This window comes from Mustela erminea, chromosome 20, assembly GCF_009829155.1.
Source record: "Mustela erminea isolate mMusErm1 chromosome 20, mMusErm1.Pri, whole genome shotgun sequence".
NCBI classification, from domain to species: Eukaryota; Metazoa; Chordata; class Mammalia; order Carnivora; family Mustelidae; genus Mustela; species Mustela erminea.
In genome coordinates this window covers 30,084,772-30,098,843 of record NC_045633.1, presented here as the reverse complement: position 1 = coordinate 30,098,843, position 14,072 = coordinate 30,084,772, and the positions used below count along the sequence as shown (strand labels likewise).

General features: G+C 50.0%; 1 long non-coding RNA gene across 1 annotated transcript; it reads left to right on the top strand.

Moving 5' to 3' along the window:
- Nucleotides 1–7,826: 7,826 nt before the first annotated feature.
- LOC116581240 lies at nt 7,827–9,682 on the top strand. Its single transcript, XR_004281962.1, has 3 exons — nt 7,827–8,179; nt 8,482–8,675; nt 9,053–9,682. It is a non-coding gene; the product is annotated as an uncharacterized LOC116581240 (long non-coding RNA).
- The last annotated feature ends 4,390 nt before the right edge of the window (nt 9,683–14,072 follow it).

Genomic DNA, 14,072 nt, shown 5'->3' with positions numbered 1-14,072 from the left:
TCTTTAACATTAGGCTTTTGTTACTACATTAAATATTTATTCGGTAGTGAAGAGGCTTTTGGATTTTCTCTGGGGGCCTTCCCTGCATTAGCAGCCTCACTACAAGCCTCAGGCCCCACTGGTCTGCCTACCCGTCACCGTCCTGACTCTTCACACCCATGCACCCATAAGCACTGTGTACACAAGTGCACACAGCTAGTGGGGTTGAACTCCACCATTGCACAATGATTCTGCAAGACAGGGGCGCGGGGGGCAGGTAAGGGGTATGTCAGAACTCTGTACTATCCTCACAGCGTTTCTGTGAGCTTCAAGTGAACTTAACATGAAAAGGCTTTTAAAATCATTTGGGGACTTTTAAAAAATATCTATATTCCCGGGTTCAGGGCAGACCTGTGGAATCAGAGTCTCTCTGGGGGTGGGACCGTGGGAGCTCCAGATTTTTTAGACCCTACAAATGCAAGAGTGAGGACCTTCACAGATGAACTTGGCAGTGGACACAGTTTAGCTCAGAATGGTCAGATACGGATTCCCTCTGTCCCTCTAGCTGTCCTTCCAGGGCACACATGTCCTGCTCCACGCACAGTCCCAAGGTGGCACCATTCCCTGCCCCCACACAGGCTCTGCATGGAGCCCCCACACTCCACTCCCCCACCCTCTCTCCTGGTAGGGTTGAAGGTAACTGGTAAATCCTTCCTTGGGCCAGTCTTACCTGGGGATCCAGAAAGGACAGGCACTGGGCCAGGAGCGGAGCCAAAGTGGGCAGAGTATGGCACTTGGAGGCAGGCTGGAGGCTGCTTGCTTGAGGAAGCTGCATTTTTAGCAAAGGCTGCTTCCATTCCACAGAAGCTGGGCACCACAGTTGCTCACCCATAGAGCCAATCAGGGCTGAATGCATGGGCCATTCCTTCTATGAGGACAGAAATGTTCCATATCTGCTTTCCCCAGTATGGTAGCCACGAGTCACCATGGCTCTTGAGGACTTGAAGGGGGCTAATATGACTGAGGAACTGAATCTTAGCTTTTGTTTAATTTTACCCTAAACAGCTGCATATGGCCACAAAGCACTAAGCCCCACTCCCCATCCCGTGCTGGGCACAAACAGCAAGCTGCCATTTTACATTTACGTCCAGGATGGGGCTGCTCAAGTGATGGCTGAGCAGCCACAGCTCTGAGATCAGGCCTCATCCCATCCAGGTTCCTGGAACCTCAGGGGAGAAGGATGCCTCCCCCTTCTCAGACGGACGGAGCCAGGCCAGAGCAGACAGGGGCCACCAGGGCAGGCCTCCTCCCAGCTATGGGACAGACCTCTGCCCTCCATTCCTGGGCAACAGAGTGGCCTACCGTGCCCTCCCCACTGGCTTCATCTGGCCCCAGATGGGAGCCCCATGACGGGCCCCAAGGGTGTTCCCACCCCTGGGTGCAATGGCCATCTGGAATTTTCTGAATCCTCTAAAGTGGCAACAAAGAGACCAGGAAGGCAGCAGTGGAATCTTTAACTCCGGCTGGAAACCAGGAGAGTAGAGAGACACCCCCACCTTCCTTCTGTGAGACCTTGGTGGGAGAGAAGGGAGGACATTCATGCCATCTTCGGTACAGAGCCTGTGGTCTGGAGAGGACTGTCTGAGAGGCACCAGTAACCCCCACAGTGTCTTAGAGCAGACCTGAGGTAGGATTCAAGGCAAAATAGTTTTTTGGAAGGTGACCCCAAGACCTGGGAAGCGCCAAGAGAAGCAAGGCAGGTGTTTTAGACTGAATTGTGTTGGCACAAAATTCTTAGGTTGCCATTCTAACCTGTAGTGTGTGACTGTATTTGAAGATTGGGACTTTGGGGAGGTAATTAAGGTTAAATGAGTTCATAAGGGGGGACCCTGATTGAATAGGACTGGTGTCCTTATAAGAAGAGGGAGAGGGGCACCTGGGGGGCTCAGTCAGTTAAATGTCTGACTCTTGATCTGAGCTCAGGTCTTGATCTCAAGGTGGTGAGTACAAGCCTCACATTAAGTAGGCACCCAGCATGGAGCCTACTTTAAAAAGAAGAGGAAGTGAGGCACCTGGATGGCTCAGTGGGTTAAAGCCTCTGCCTTCGGCTCAGGTCATGATCCCAGGGTCCTGGGATCTGAGCCCCACATCGGGCTCTCTGCTCAGCGAGGAGCCTGCTTCCTTTCCTCTCTCTGCCTGCCTCTCTGCCTGCTTGTGATCTCTGTCTGTCAAATAAATAAATAAAATCTTCAAAAAAAAAAAAAAGAAGAATAAGAAGAGGAAGAAAAAAAAAGAGAGAGAGGAAGACACACCAGAGCACTTGTTCGGTTGCTCTCTGTCACTCTGTCTCTATCTCCGTCTCTCTCTGGCTATGAGCAAGAAGGTGGCCTTCTGCAAGCCAGGAGAAGAGCTCTCACCAGGAACCAACCCTGCAGATGCCTTCCTCTTGGACTTTTGGTCTCTAGAACTATGAGATAATAAATTTCTGTTGCTTAAGCCACCCAGTTTGTCATTTTTTGTCCCAGCAGCATTCACAGACTAAAACAGGAGGGAAAGCAGCTAATAAGGGGTTGATTGTCAAGCCACCAAGCCAACATTTCCTCTGCCCTAAATCATCCGGGGCCTGGTACCAGGCAGCTAGTGACCACCCTGTGGCTCAGAGCCCACTCACATTGCTCAAACCAGCCAGTCCTACACTCTGTCCTCTGCCTCCCCCTGCCTCCCCCTGCCTCCCCCTGCCTCGCCCTGCCTAGCCCTGCCTCGCCCTGCCTAGCCCTGCCTCACCTGGGGGAGAACCCAATGTACCTCTCCCCACCCAACCTGGCCTGCCTGGTTGTGTGCCTCTCGGTTCCTGGAAAACTGTAACATGAAACTTTTCTTTTCATGACCTTCTCTTCCTCACCTTGTCACTCAGTCACCTTCATGATTTAAGACATAATTACAGATCCCAGACCCAGGAGAAGGTGAAGTCATGGAAGATGAGAAAGAAGAGATAGGCTGTTCAGAAAAGAGGTAAGTCTGCACCTGCTGGAAAGGTAGAGCCTGTGGGGATCCATCCAGGGTCCCGAGCCGACGCTGCTGTGCACAGCGTCGACGGGACTGAGGGAGGTGGTCACGGAGGGCCCGGACTTAGCAGTTGCAGGGAGCAGACTGAGCGGCTGGGCTCTGACCAGGAGCCCAGAAACAGGGCTGCACTGAGAGGAGAAGGGAGGTCAAGGGAGTGTATATAAGATGGGGAGGCTCACGCACATTTGTAGGCTCCGGGAAAGGGTCTGGGCGGGCGGGCCAGGTGGTGTGCATGTCCCCTTGGGCGCCTTCCCACACAGGGTGTGGGGATGCTTCCCAGAAGACCATCAATAAATGATTAAATATCGACATCGATCCACAGACCTGAGGCCCATTTTATTTCTGACTCATGTCTTTCCTAGTGGTTCCTCTGAATGGATGCTGAGAAGGTGACCCCTGGGCCCTAATAAAAACAGCAGACTCCCCACCCCTGCAAAATGCTTTCCCAATGAGCTTGTCCTGCTGGTGGCTCTTCCTACCCTGGCCTTGGCCCATGGGATCCCCGATCACTGGACTGCTCCCCATTTGCAAAGAAGGGGGTTGGAAAGACGTCCTATGAGTGTGGGGCAGTGGCCTCTCCTCCTAGCTGCCCTGATGCTGGCTTGTGTGGGAGCTTGCACGGTGCAGGGAGACAGGTGGACAAGGACTAGGCTGGACAGACGGACAGTCTGTTACAGCCAGAGCCCCTTGCCTCCCAGAAAACAGAGGCAGGCCCTCTCTTAACAAGAGACTTTTTTTTTTTTTTTTTTTTTTTTCCGGAGGAGCGTCTCTTCGAGAAGATTTCTCTTCAAAAGACAGAAGCACGTCTGAGACGTTCTCTTCCCTTGGTGCTACAAGGCCATAAATTTTCCTCGCCAGTCCCCACTCCTACCCCGTGAGTTATAGCAGCTTCTCGGTCATTTATTATTCATCATTATTACGGTGACATGTTCAGCCGTCTAATTCACTGTCTCTAAGCGCTGACTTCACCTCGTTCCTTAAATGCTCGCCCGGCTGGAATTTCTTCTGACAAACTCCTGGCCCCGCTCTGGCATTATCTTTCCCCAAACAGGCATGATCATTTAGAACTTTATTGGAGATCTCGTAAAAGAGCCTTTCAGAAACAATCAGGGCTTCGATGTATCACTGATCACTTAGCACTTAAGGAGGGAGGACACACAAGGACGACATGAACCTGCCCCGTCTCCTCGTCTCGAGGCGCCACGGAGGAAGTTCAAGGTGCCACCACCGCAGTCTCTCCAGAGTCAGGGGAGGCATCAGATACGTCCTCTGGCTCACGAGGTATGCCCTGACTGCCACAGCCGTGGAGCACCTGAGAAGGGTAGGGGAGGAGCTAAGATTGTGGATTCCCTGGGGGAGCCAGAGGCTGTGGGCTCGCTGGGAGGGGCAGTGAGTCCTCAGACCCCCACATCACTCCTGCTGGGGCCCCTAGGATCCCCACCCAGGTCCTACCCACATGCTGCCTCCTGCTCCCTGCCCAGAGGGACCTCTGCTGTAGACCCTGACCTTCACTCCCTCAAAACTTGTCTGCCCTATTTTTGTGCCTTTTAGGGACCTGCTTCCACTCACTGATCTAATCAATGCTGCTGGATAGGACATTCTGCGGTGACAGAGATACTCGCTATCCGCCCTGTCCAATAGGCGGCCACCTGGCCCTACGTGGCTGCTGAGGGCTTGATATGTGGCTCATGCAACTGACAACTGCATTTTTTAATCTTATTTAATATTAAGTTAAAAGTCAATAGCCACACGTGGCCAGCGGTGACCAATTGGAAGGGCAGGTCTAATGAGGGGCTCATCTGTTCCTGTGGCACGTCGACTCTCCTAGAAAACAGTCATAATTAAAGACTTTATTTATTTATTTGAGAGAAAGAGAGGAGAGGGGGCACAACTAGGGGGAGGGGCAGAGGGAGAAGCAGCTCCCCCTGGAGCAGGGAGCCTGATGTGGGGCTCTGATCCCAGGCCCCTGGGATCATGACCTGAGCCAAAGGCAGACGCTTAACAAATTGAGACACCCAGTGCCCGAAAACAGTCATAGTTCACACCAAGTTCCCGACAGGGGCTAGGCAGGATGTGCGGTGTGCTCTATTCATCACCCCCTTTCCTTTTCATGGCAACCACAGTAGATGGGTGTCCTTAGACACTATCTTGCAGACAATAAGCCTGAAGCTTGGGGAAGGTAAGTCACATTACTGAGAAGAGTTTCAATTCCGGCAGGCCAGAGTGGAGGCTAGGAGAAAGAGGGTAGGCCTTCTCCACACCCCAGGGGTCTGTGTGATAGGCCAGGCTCTGTAGCACATGTCATCTCGTAGGGTCCCTGGAGCAAGATGACACAGAGCTATACAGGGTCTTTCTGACACCTCTGGATGGCTAGGAATATTACTGTCCTTTCTCTGGTTAAAGAAAGCTTGACACTCCCCCCAGGACAGGATGGCCCACCGGAGCTGCCGCCTCGCTTTACCCTCTTTCCTGTGAGCCTCAAACAAGAGGAAATGTTATAGCAGCAGGGATTTATGTTAGAGATGAAGGGTACTTGGCAGGCCCTGAAGTGAGCTTCAAGGAAGACGACATAGCTCCAACTTTGAAGAACCATAAAAGCAGCATAGCTTTCTGTCTGGGATCATGATGACAGGGTTCAGTCCAGAGGCAAGGGGAGGACAAGACGACCCCCCACAATGGTCCCTCAGAGCCTGTAACTTTTTCTGCGATTTGTCATTAAAATCCCTCTGTACATTACTTGAGGAAAGGAAATATGGAGCAAGATTTAAAGAAATAACTCGGATGGGGCGCCTGGGTGGCTCAGTGGGTTAAAGCCTCTGACTTCAGCTCAGGTCATGATCCCAGGGTCCTGGGATCAAGCCCCGCATCGGGCTCTCTGCTCAGCAGGAAGCCTGCTTCCCCCTCTCTCTCTGCCTGCCTCTCTGCCTACTTGTGATCTCTGTCTGTCAAATAAATAAATAAAATTTTTAAAAAATAAAAATAAAGAAATTACTTTAAAAAATAAAAATAAATAAAGAATAAATAAATAAATAAATAAATAAAAATAAAGAAATTACTTGGACTAATGGTGGGGGGCGCCCTCTTGCCTACATTGATTCTCCCAGGATTCATCTCTTCTTTGCTAAGCCTTGGTTTCTTTTCCTCTTCCCAGGAGAAGGCTGTTCCTCCCTCCCATGAATAGCTTCATCTTCCTCACACTCTCTGAGTCTTACAATAAGAAGCTGTTCCAGCAAATTCTGCCATTGGGACCAATGGTCTGTCCTTCTTGCTTTGGCTGGAACATTCTCTGTTCCTGGGTCTGAGACTTCTCTACCCGCAGGAAGTAACATGAGGCTTTCCTTTCTGATCAGATGCTCCATCCCGAAAACAGAACAAAAGTTTCATCACCCTCATGCTCTCTTCCAGTTCGGGGTAGGGTGGGGGGGTTGGAGTTGGGGGGATGCTGGGTGTTGCTAGGCAACCAGCTGTTCTGCTCACTCTCTCCCCACCCCAGAAAACAGCCAGGTCACCAGCATATGAGTCTAGAAACAGCTTTACATTTTCCTTCTAATTCCTTTTCCTGTTTGTTTGTTTGTTTGTTTTAACCATTGCTACTTTTGTTCCTCTAAGATCAGGCTCTCCATTGTTTTTTCCACAATCTTGCTAACTGGATGAAAAACCAAGATCCCTCCTTCATTTGCAGCACAATTACACTGACCTACATTGCCTGCAGATGTCCAAAGTGTAGCTTCATTATTCCTCTACAAATAAAATCTATGTAGTAATCCGATTTTCCTCCCAGGCCCCCTCCCCATTTGTAGCTGGAGGAAGGCGAGGGGAGAGAAGAAAACAAAATGCAAGGCAATGCAGTAAAAATAGTGTCCTTCTATAATCTAATAGTTTCCTCATTCTCTTCAGGGTTCCTCTGCCTTCTGGTCTCCAACAGCAGTCCCCCACTCCCTGCCAACCCCCTCAAGATGGTGTCCCAGCCTGTGTGGATGGCAGATGGCTTTATGACCTCATGGCACTAGGGTAAAGGGGCCCTTGTCCTTGAATGAACATGTGACTGGTATCTCCTGAGAAGGATGGGCTACACGATTTGCAGGGCTTGGGGCCAAAGGAAAATACGATGTGCTTTGTTCAAAACTTGCTAAGAATTTCGAGATGGTGACATGGGAGCATGAAACCAAATGCAAACCCTTCTAATCACAGGCCCTGTGAACTGTCAGGCCCACAAAATTGGCCTCATCCCTGGTGTTCATGTGCAGACCGGCCTCTTGTTAAAGTCTCTGGCCGGGAAAAGGCTGTTGGAGTCTACTCTCCTGAGACTTGAGACTTGGTCAGACCCCGTCCTCAGACCTGCACATGACTCTTGAACTTCCTTTCCTCTGGGAGGGGTACTGGATTCCATCCACCACCAGGGCACAGGAGGTTGGCCCTACACCTCTCTCATATGGAACCCACAAATCCCAGCCCCAGAGATCCCAACCTCAGATCAGTTGGGGAGCCCATCTACCTTGTCCCGGGAATGTGGGTACTGGTCCTGCCCATGTCACTTAGAAACATAGGCACTTGGAGGAGATAGACTCAGGGCTTCCCTCTTCCTATGGTGGGGAAGGCAGGCTGGAAGGCCACCTGTCCCCACCCCTACTCAGATCCTAAAAAGGAAATGTAGCAGAGGCCCCTGTCTAATGCATCACCCATGTGGGCCCCCAGCCTTCAGAGAAGTGTTTATGACACAGGCTTAGTACCCCTGTCCCCATGTCCCTCTTACTGCATGAGCCACTGAGCTCAAAGGGACAAATTCCCTTTGATTCAGTCTATCAGGTCGACTTCTTGATCTACTAAAGTGGAAGCTGAAGTAATTTCAAGAACCCTTACCTCTCTTGACCAACCTAGCTTCCTAATCTTGCTGCAGACTTAAAAATCCTATTTCGTGTATCAAAACTGATACTGGCTTTCTTCCATTTTGCAGGGCTGGTATAACCGCCTTAATCCCGCACTCTGTCTCCCAGGAAACTGAAATGGCTTTGTGTTCACATCGCCTGAGTCTTGAGCGGTCAGCGGACTAATTTCACAAGATCAAGTGCCAAAGGACAGCGCCTGTGGCCTCATGGCTCACACGTAGTGGGGAGGCCGGCCCTGCCTAGGTGAGGTCCCTGTGCTAGATAGGCAAGGGTGGGAGATTCAGAGGTTCCCCCCTTTCAGATGAAATTAGAAAGAGAAGCAGATGTGAATTTTGCAAAAGTGAGTGGAGGTGAACAGGTGCAGGAAAATGGGAGGGGGGAGGGGAGGTAGCCAACCTGGATTAGAGGGGCAGTCCCCAGCTCCTGCTCACCCTGCCAGAGTGGGGAATGCCAGTCTACTAATGTTTTTACAGATTTTTTTTCATGTTTTAAATGTTGACAGTTCATTCAATTTTCTAAAAATAATGAAACTGTGTGGTACATCACATAGGAACCAAACGAAGCATGTTTTCTGGCTGAACCCAACCACTAAAAGAACAGAAGGAAGACTGGGTACCCGGAACTGGAAGGTGCGGCGAGGCCAGAGGGGCAGATCTTGCAGGATTATGTGGTATTCTGAGACAAATGTATTCCCACCCCTGGGAAGCCATGACATGGTCTCAAACAAGGCAAAGTCAGCACCAGGTTTGTATCTTGAAGAGACCCCTCCAGTTGGCGTGTGCAGCCTGGTTTGAAGGAGGGAAAGTAGACACAGAAAGACCAGTTAGGAGGACGGAGCGGAGGATGCGGTGGCAGAGAGCAAGGAGAGATATTTAGAAGGTGACATTGGGGAGCCTTAGAGGTTGACAATCATTAAATCAGCCAAGAGCTGATTCCCTGGCAGAAGCCAAAACCAAATGTTAAGATCAACTCGGGAACTGGCAGGGATTTGGACCAATGGAAACTCCGGTTCACTGCTGATGGGAACGTGTAGAAGGCCTCCCAGCTTGGAGAACAGTCCGACACTTTCTTTGAGAACTTAAACACGCTTCTCCCACGTGACCCATTCTTTTCATTTCTAGGCATCTATTCAAGAGAAACGAAGTCACGTGTCCCCACAGTGACTCAGACACATATCCACAGCCATTTCATTCACAACAGCCCCAAACAGGAAACAATCAGAACGTCCATCAATGGGTGAGTAGATACAGAAATTGTAGTGTGTCCGCCCCATGGAATGCTACTCCCCTGGCTATTGATCGATAACCACATGAGTCAGCCTCACCTCATTCTACTGGGCGAAAGAAGCCAGCAAAAGATACACGCACTATGACTCATGTATATAAAATGACTCATGTATACAAAATGCAAACAAATGGGAAGACCTATCAGTGGTCACTTGAGGGTGGGCGGGTAAGAGGTGAATTTCAAAGGGCAGTTAGGAAACTGTGGGAGGCAACAGAAATTATTATCTTGAGTGTACTGATGGTTTCTACATATATATCAAATTGTATACTTTAAATACGTACAGTTTAGCACACTTCAATTATATCTCAATAAAACTGGAAAAACATTAACTCAAGGAACCGGAATGAAACATTCTGAGAAGGAGAGCCCCACCTCCACACTGGCTCTGCATTTCCGCCTCTTTTAACCCAACTTCTAATTTTAGACAGAAAATAATAAAGAAAGGGAAAGACACCAAAGTGAGATCTCGCTTTAGAAAGGTGTTGAAAATATATTAAACACTGAGATTTACCATAATAAATGAAATGAATAATTTCGGATCTCTCTTGTCAAATGTTAAAAAAAAATTTTTTTTTTTTTTAATTAGCAAGTACAGAGAAAACTAACGTGAGCTAATCATTTTAAGGAATCTATCCTATTATGTTCTAATGAGTGGTTTTTAAAAAAAAATTTGATTTTATTTTTGTAATGGAAGTTTATATTTCCAAGACTTCCTAAAGGGGTTTTCCAATTACATATTTTTAAAGTACAATTTGAAGAGAACAAGTCAGCTTTTAAACAATTATACAATGATGTTCCCACAGGGCGCAGACTTGGAAACTAGCCGGTCCTTAGGTTCAGTGCCTGTCTTTGCTTGTTTATTGTGAGACCTTGGGCAAGTCCGGTGTCTGTCAGGGCCTTGGTTTCTCGGTTTGGAACACAGAGCTAACGACCCCCCTCACCTCCAGTAGTACAAACTGTAGAGACCAAACAAGGATTTCCTCCCTCTATAGTGGTAGTTGATAGTTACTAGATTTTACACTCAGTCCTAAAATTGCTGCCTCCCAAAAGGATATTTGAAAGGAGGAAATTGCAAGACTCCTTCCCTTCGTTCAAGTCTGAATGTTGATCAAACAACGAACCGGATGCTTCTGGATGCATCGTAAAACGTTCTCAAAACAATCTCGCTTTTCGTTCCTCACCTGCCAAGCAGCTGAACCACAGCCTTATGAAATACGACACGAGTCCTCTTTTATAGCCAAACATTCATCTTCAGACTCCTTGGCATTCGAGTCCCTCCAAGTTATTTTATTATTTCCAAGAAACTGTAACTGAGCTTTTTTATATACCTTCTGTTGTCTTAAGAGTGATCGCACATAAAGCATGTCAACCAAATATGAGAAAGGCATCCTTCATGTGGTTTATGGTCTCCTTGAGACAGCCACTCTCTGGGCCAGGTCAGCTGACAGCTTTGAGAGGGTACTGACCATGGCTTTTCAAGGAAAGTAAACCTGGGACGTGTAGAAGGTCCTTCCTTGAGTTCAACCAGCAGTCTGGGGCCCTCCAAAGCAGCTCTTAGCAGAGGGGGGCCCTGGGGGGCCCCACCCAGGCCTACAGGGCTCCCCGGTGCAGCCACAGTGCTGAGCTTAGGCTAGATGGCTAAGGACCAGCCCTCCCCCTATTCTTCACCCTACCCTACCCCCACCTGAGGTTCCAGCTGCAAGATTTCAGCCCCAAGGTCACCTCCCCCTTTCCTGTCTCATCTTCCTTTTCCAATGAAACAGACCTGGCTCCGGCTTGCCTTCCTGGGCCTCAATATCTCAGTCTTTAATATGGGGATAGAAAGTATGCCAGCGCCGGGTTTTTTGCATTTTGTTTTTTAATAAGGATCAAATCAGATGGTGGCGGCAAACACGCTTTGTAAATTACCCAGAGGTGCGCTGTTATTGTCATTATCATTCTTGCTTTGCGTCAGGGAGCCCCAGGCTCAGCGGCGAGCATATAAACAGCCTCTGTTTGCGACTGTGTCCCCGCAGAAGCGCTGCTCCCAGGAGCTGGCTCAGCCCAGAACTGAAGAAATCATCCACCAACTTCGGGGAGCGCCGGCCTCCCCCCAGATCTCCCGCCTCCTAAAGGAATGGCGCAAATCCCCCAAAAGTTATGAAAAGTAATTTTAGTCTCATTAATTCTGGAAACAAGCAAATGCAGAGGGAGAAGGAAGATGACGACCTGAAGCACCTGGAGGCATGAGGGTGTGAGGACCCCAGACTCCCGGACGCCCCCACAGATGAGCGGACAGCCACGGGGAATGGGAGGGGGAGGATGAGGCCTGGGATGGGGCACCCAGGACAGGGCTGGAGCCTGCGGGACAGGAGCTCACCAGAGGGAGTGGAGTGCACAGGACTGGGGTGGGGTGCACAAGAAGGGGTGGGGGTTAGGCAGGGAGCAGACGGAGGATGGGACAAGGATGGGGGGAAGCGGCAGGCCCCCCCCCACCCAGGGCAGTTGGGGGACGCCTGGCTGCCACTACCTACACCTTCCAGGTTGACCGAGAGTTATCCAGAGAAAGAAACAAGAGCAAGAACATGTCAGATGATGGGAATAGCCTATTCAAGTGTTAGGGGTTGAATTGTGCCCCCCAAATTTCATGTGTTGAAGTCCCACACCCCAGCGCCTCAGAATGTGACCATAGTTGGAAGCAGGTTCATGGCAGGTGTAGTTGAGATGAGGTCATTAGTAGGGGTCCTAAGTCAATACAACCTGCGTTCTCATTCTGGGACAATGGGGACAAGGTGATGCTCACATAGAGAATACTGTGTTGAGAGACATAGAGAGAAGACAGCCATCTAAAGCCAGGGAGAAAGATCTCAAACAGATTCCCTCTCACAGCCCCGAAGGAACCTGCCTGCCCAGACATTGACCTTGGACTCCTGGCCCCCAGAACAAGTGAGCTAATAAACCCATGCTGTTTAACCCACCTGGTCCGTGGGGCTTTGTTACAGCAGCTCTAGCCGACAAGTACCAAGTCACAAAGGCCTGAATGAAAGGGCATGGTGTGGCGGACTGTGGACCCTTTGTAGCCACGTAGGGAGCAGAAGCGGTACAGAAGAAATGTGGGAGAAGGAGGCTCAGAACCACATTCAGGAGTTTAGGGTTTGTCTCGGGTCAGTGGGGAGACAAGGAAGCCTTCTAGCCAGCAGGGAAGGTGGTCAGTTTGGGCTTCAGGAAACCCACTCTGGCTGCAGACTGGAGGAAGCTAACATGGCCACCTACCCAAGAGACAGAGTTCAAGGACAAGGAGTGGTGGGAATTGGAAAGTTCCAGGCATGTGTGGGCCTCCTGGTCAGCAGGACTCCCAGGGGCCCGCAGCGGGTTGGGGTTTGGGGGGCGCGGAGGGGCACGGATCAGTCTGTGCTACCGTGACCTGCTCCACCCACTGGGCAGCTGGACCTGCAGACGTGTGCGCTCTCACAGTCTGGAGGCTGGGAGTCCAAGAGCAGGGTGTCAGCAGGGCCGGCTTGTCCTGAGGCCTCTCCCCTCGGTTTGCAGATTGAAGTCTTCTCCCTGTGTCCTGCCATGGTTGTCCCTCTGTGTGTGTCTGCGTCTCACACCCCTCTTCTTGTAAGGACACCCGTTAAGTGGAGTGAGGGCTACCCTAATGACCTCATCCTAGTTTTTCAATCCAAATGTACATGTACTGAGCCCATATGAAATAGGACACGATTAAGAAATGATCCTCTCCCCATCTCCCATTTCCTGCTGACTCACTTGCTTTCTACAATCATGCTGTCTTCTAGAACATGCTTATATACGGAAGCTTAGAGTCCCCAGAAAGCGGCGGGTAGCACAACCCAGGTGAGCAACCGTCATTTGAAGCTTGCGTGAAACTCAAGTTGTGGCTTCCTGGGCAGGCGCCCTAGTCCTGGGCTCTGTGGAACGAGCAGCCTCGACATCTGCATGATCTTGACTCACAAGGTGTGAATGGAATTGGAATCAGCTGTGACCCCAGTGGCTTCTCCCCACAAAGCTGGGGGTGGTTGACTTCGCATCAGTAGAGAATTTGAATGCCCATGTGGGTTCTTTTTCTTTTTCTTTTCCTCTTTTGAGAGAGAGAATGCACAAGTGAGGGGAGGGGCAGAGGGTGAGAGCTATCCTTCTTTTTCCCCCTTTTTAAAGATTTATTTATTTATTAGAGAGAGAGAAAGAGAGCATGCAGGAGGAGAACCAAAACCAAGAGTGAGAAGCTCAACCGACTGAGCCACCCGGGAGCCCCTATGTGTATTCTTTAAACATGTGTCATCTCGACTCTGGAGATGGTGTGAGCGAAGTCACAGCTGGGGCACACGGGGCCTTCCCAAGTCAGCATGGTGTTGGCAGGGAGCACAGAAGGCTCTGGAAGATGGGTCCTAGAGGATGCTGGGCAGAGAGCCCTGCTGGGCTTTAATAGAGCCCTCAGCCGCATGTCCCTGAAGTCTGCATTCCAACCTGGTTGTCTGCCTCATTTTATGTACCTCTTTATTTTTTATTTATTTTTTGAGAGAGAGAGAGAGAGAGTATGAGCCAGGGGAGGGGTAGAGGGAGAGAGAGAGAATCTCAAGCAAGCTCCACGCTCAGCGCGGAATCTCAGACCCCAAGATCATGACCTGAACTGAAATCAAGTGTTGCTTGCACACCCGACTGAGCCACCCAGACACCCCATTTATGTGCCTCTTTAAAGACCTGTCTTCAAATACAGACACATTCTGAGGTATTGGGGGTTAGCACCCCAAGATATGAATTTGAGGGGAGGTACACTTCAGTCCATAACAAAGGGACACCCATATTTTGGTTGCTGCTTGCTCTCAAAGGCCGTGGCTTGCTGTAACACCTGGAAGA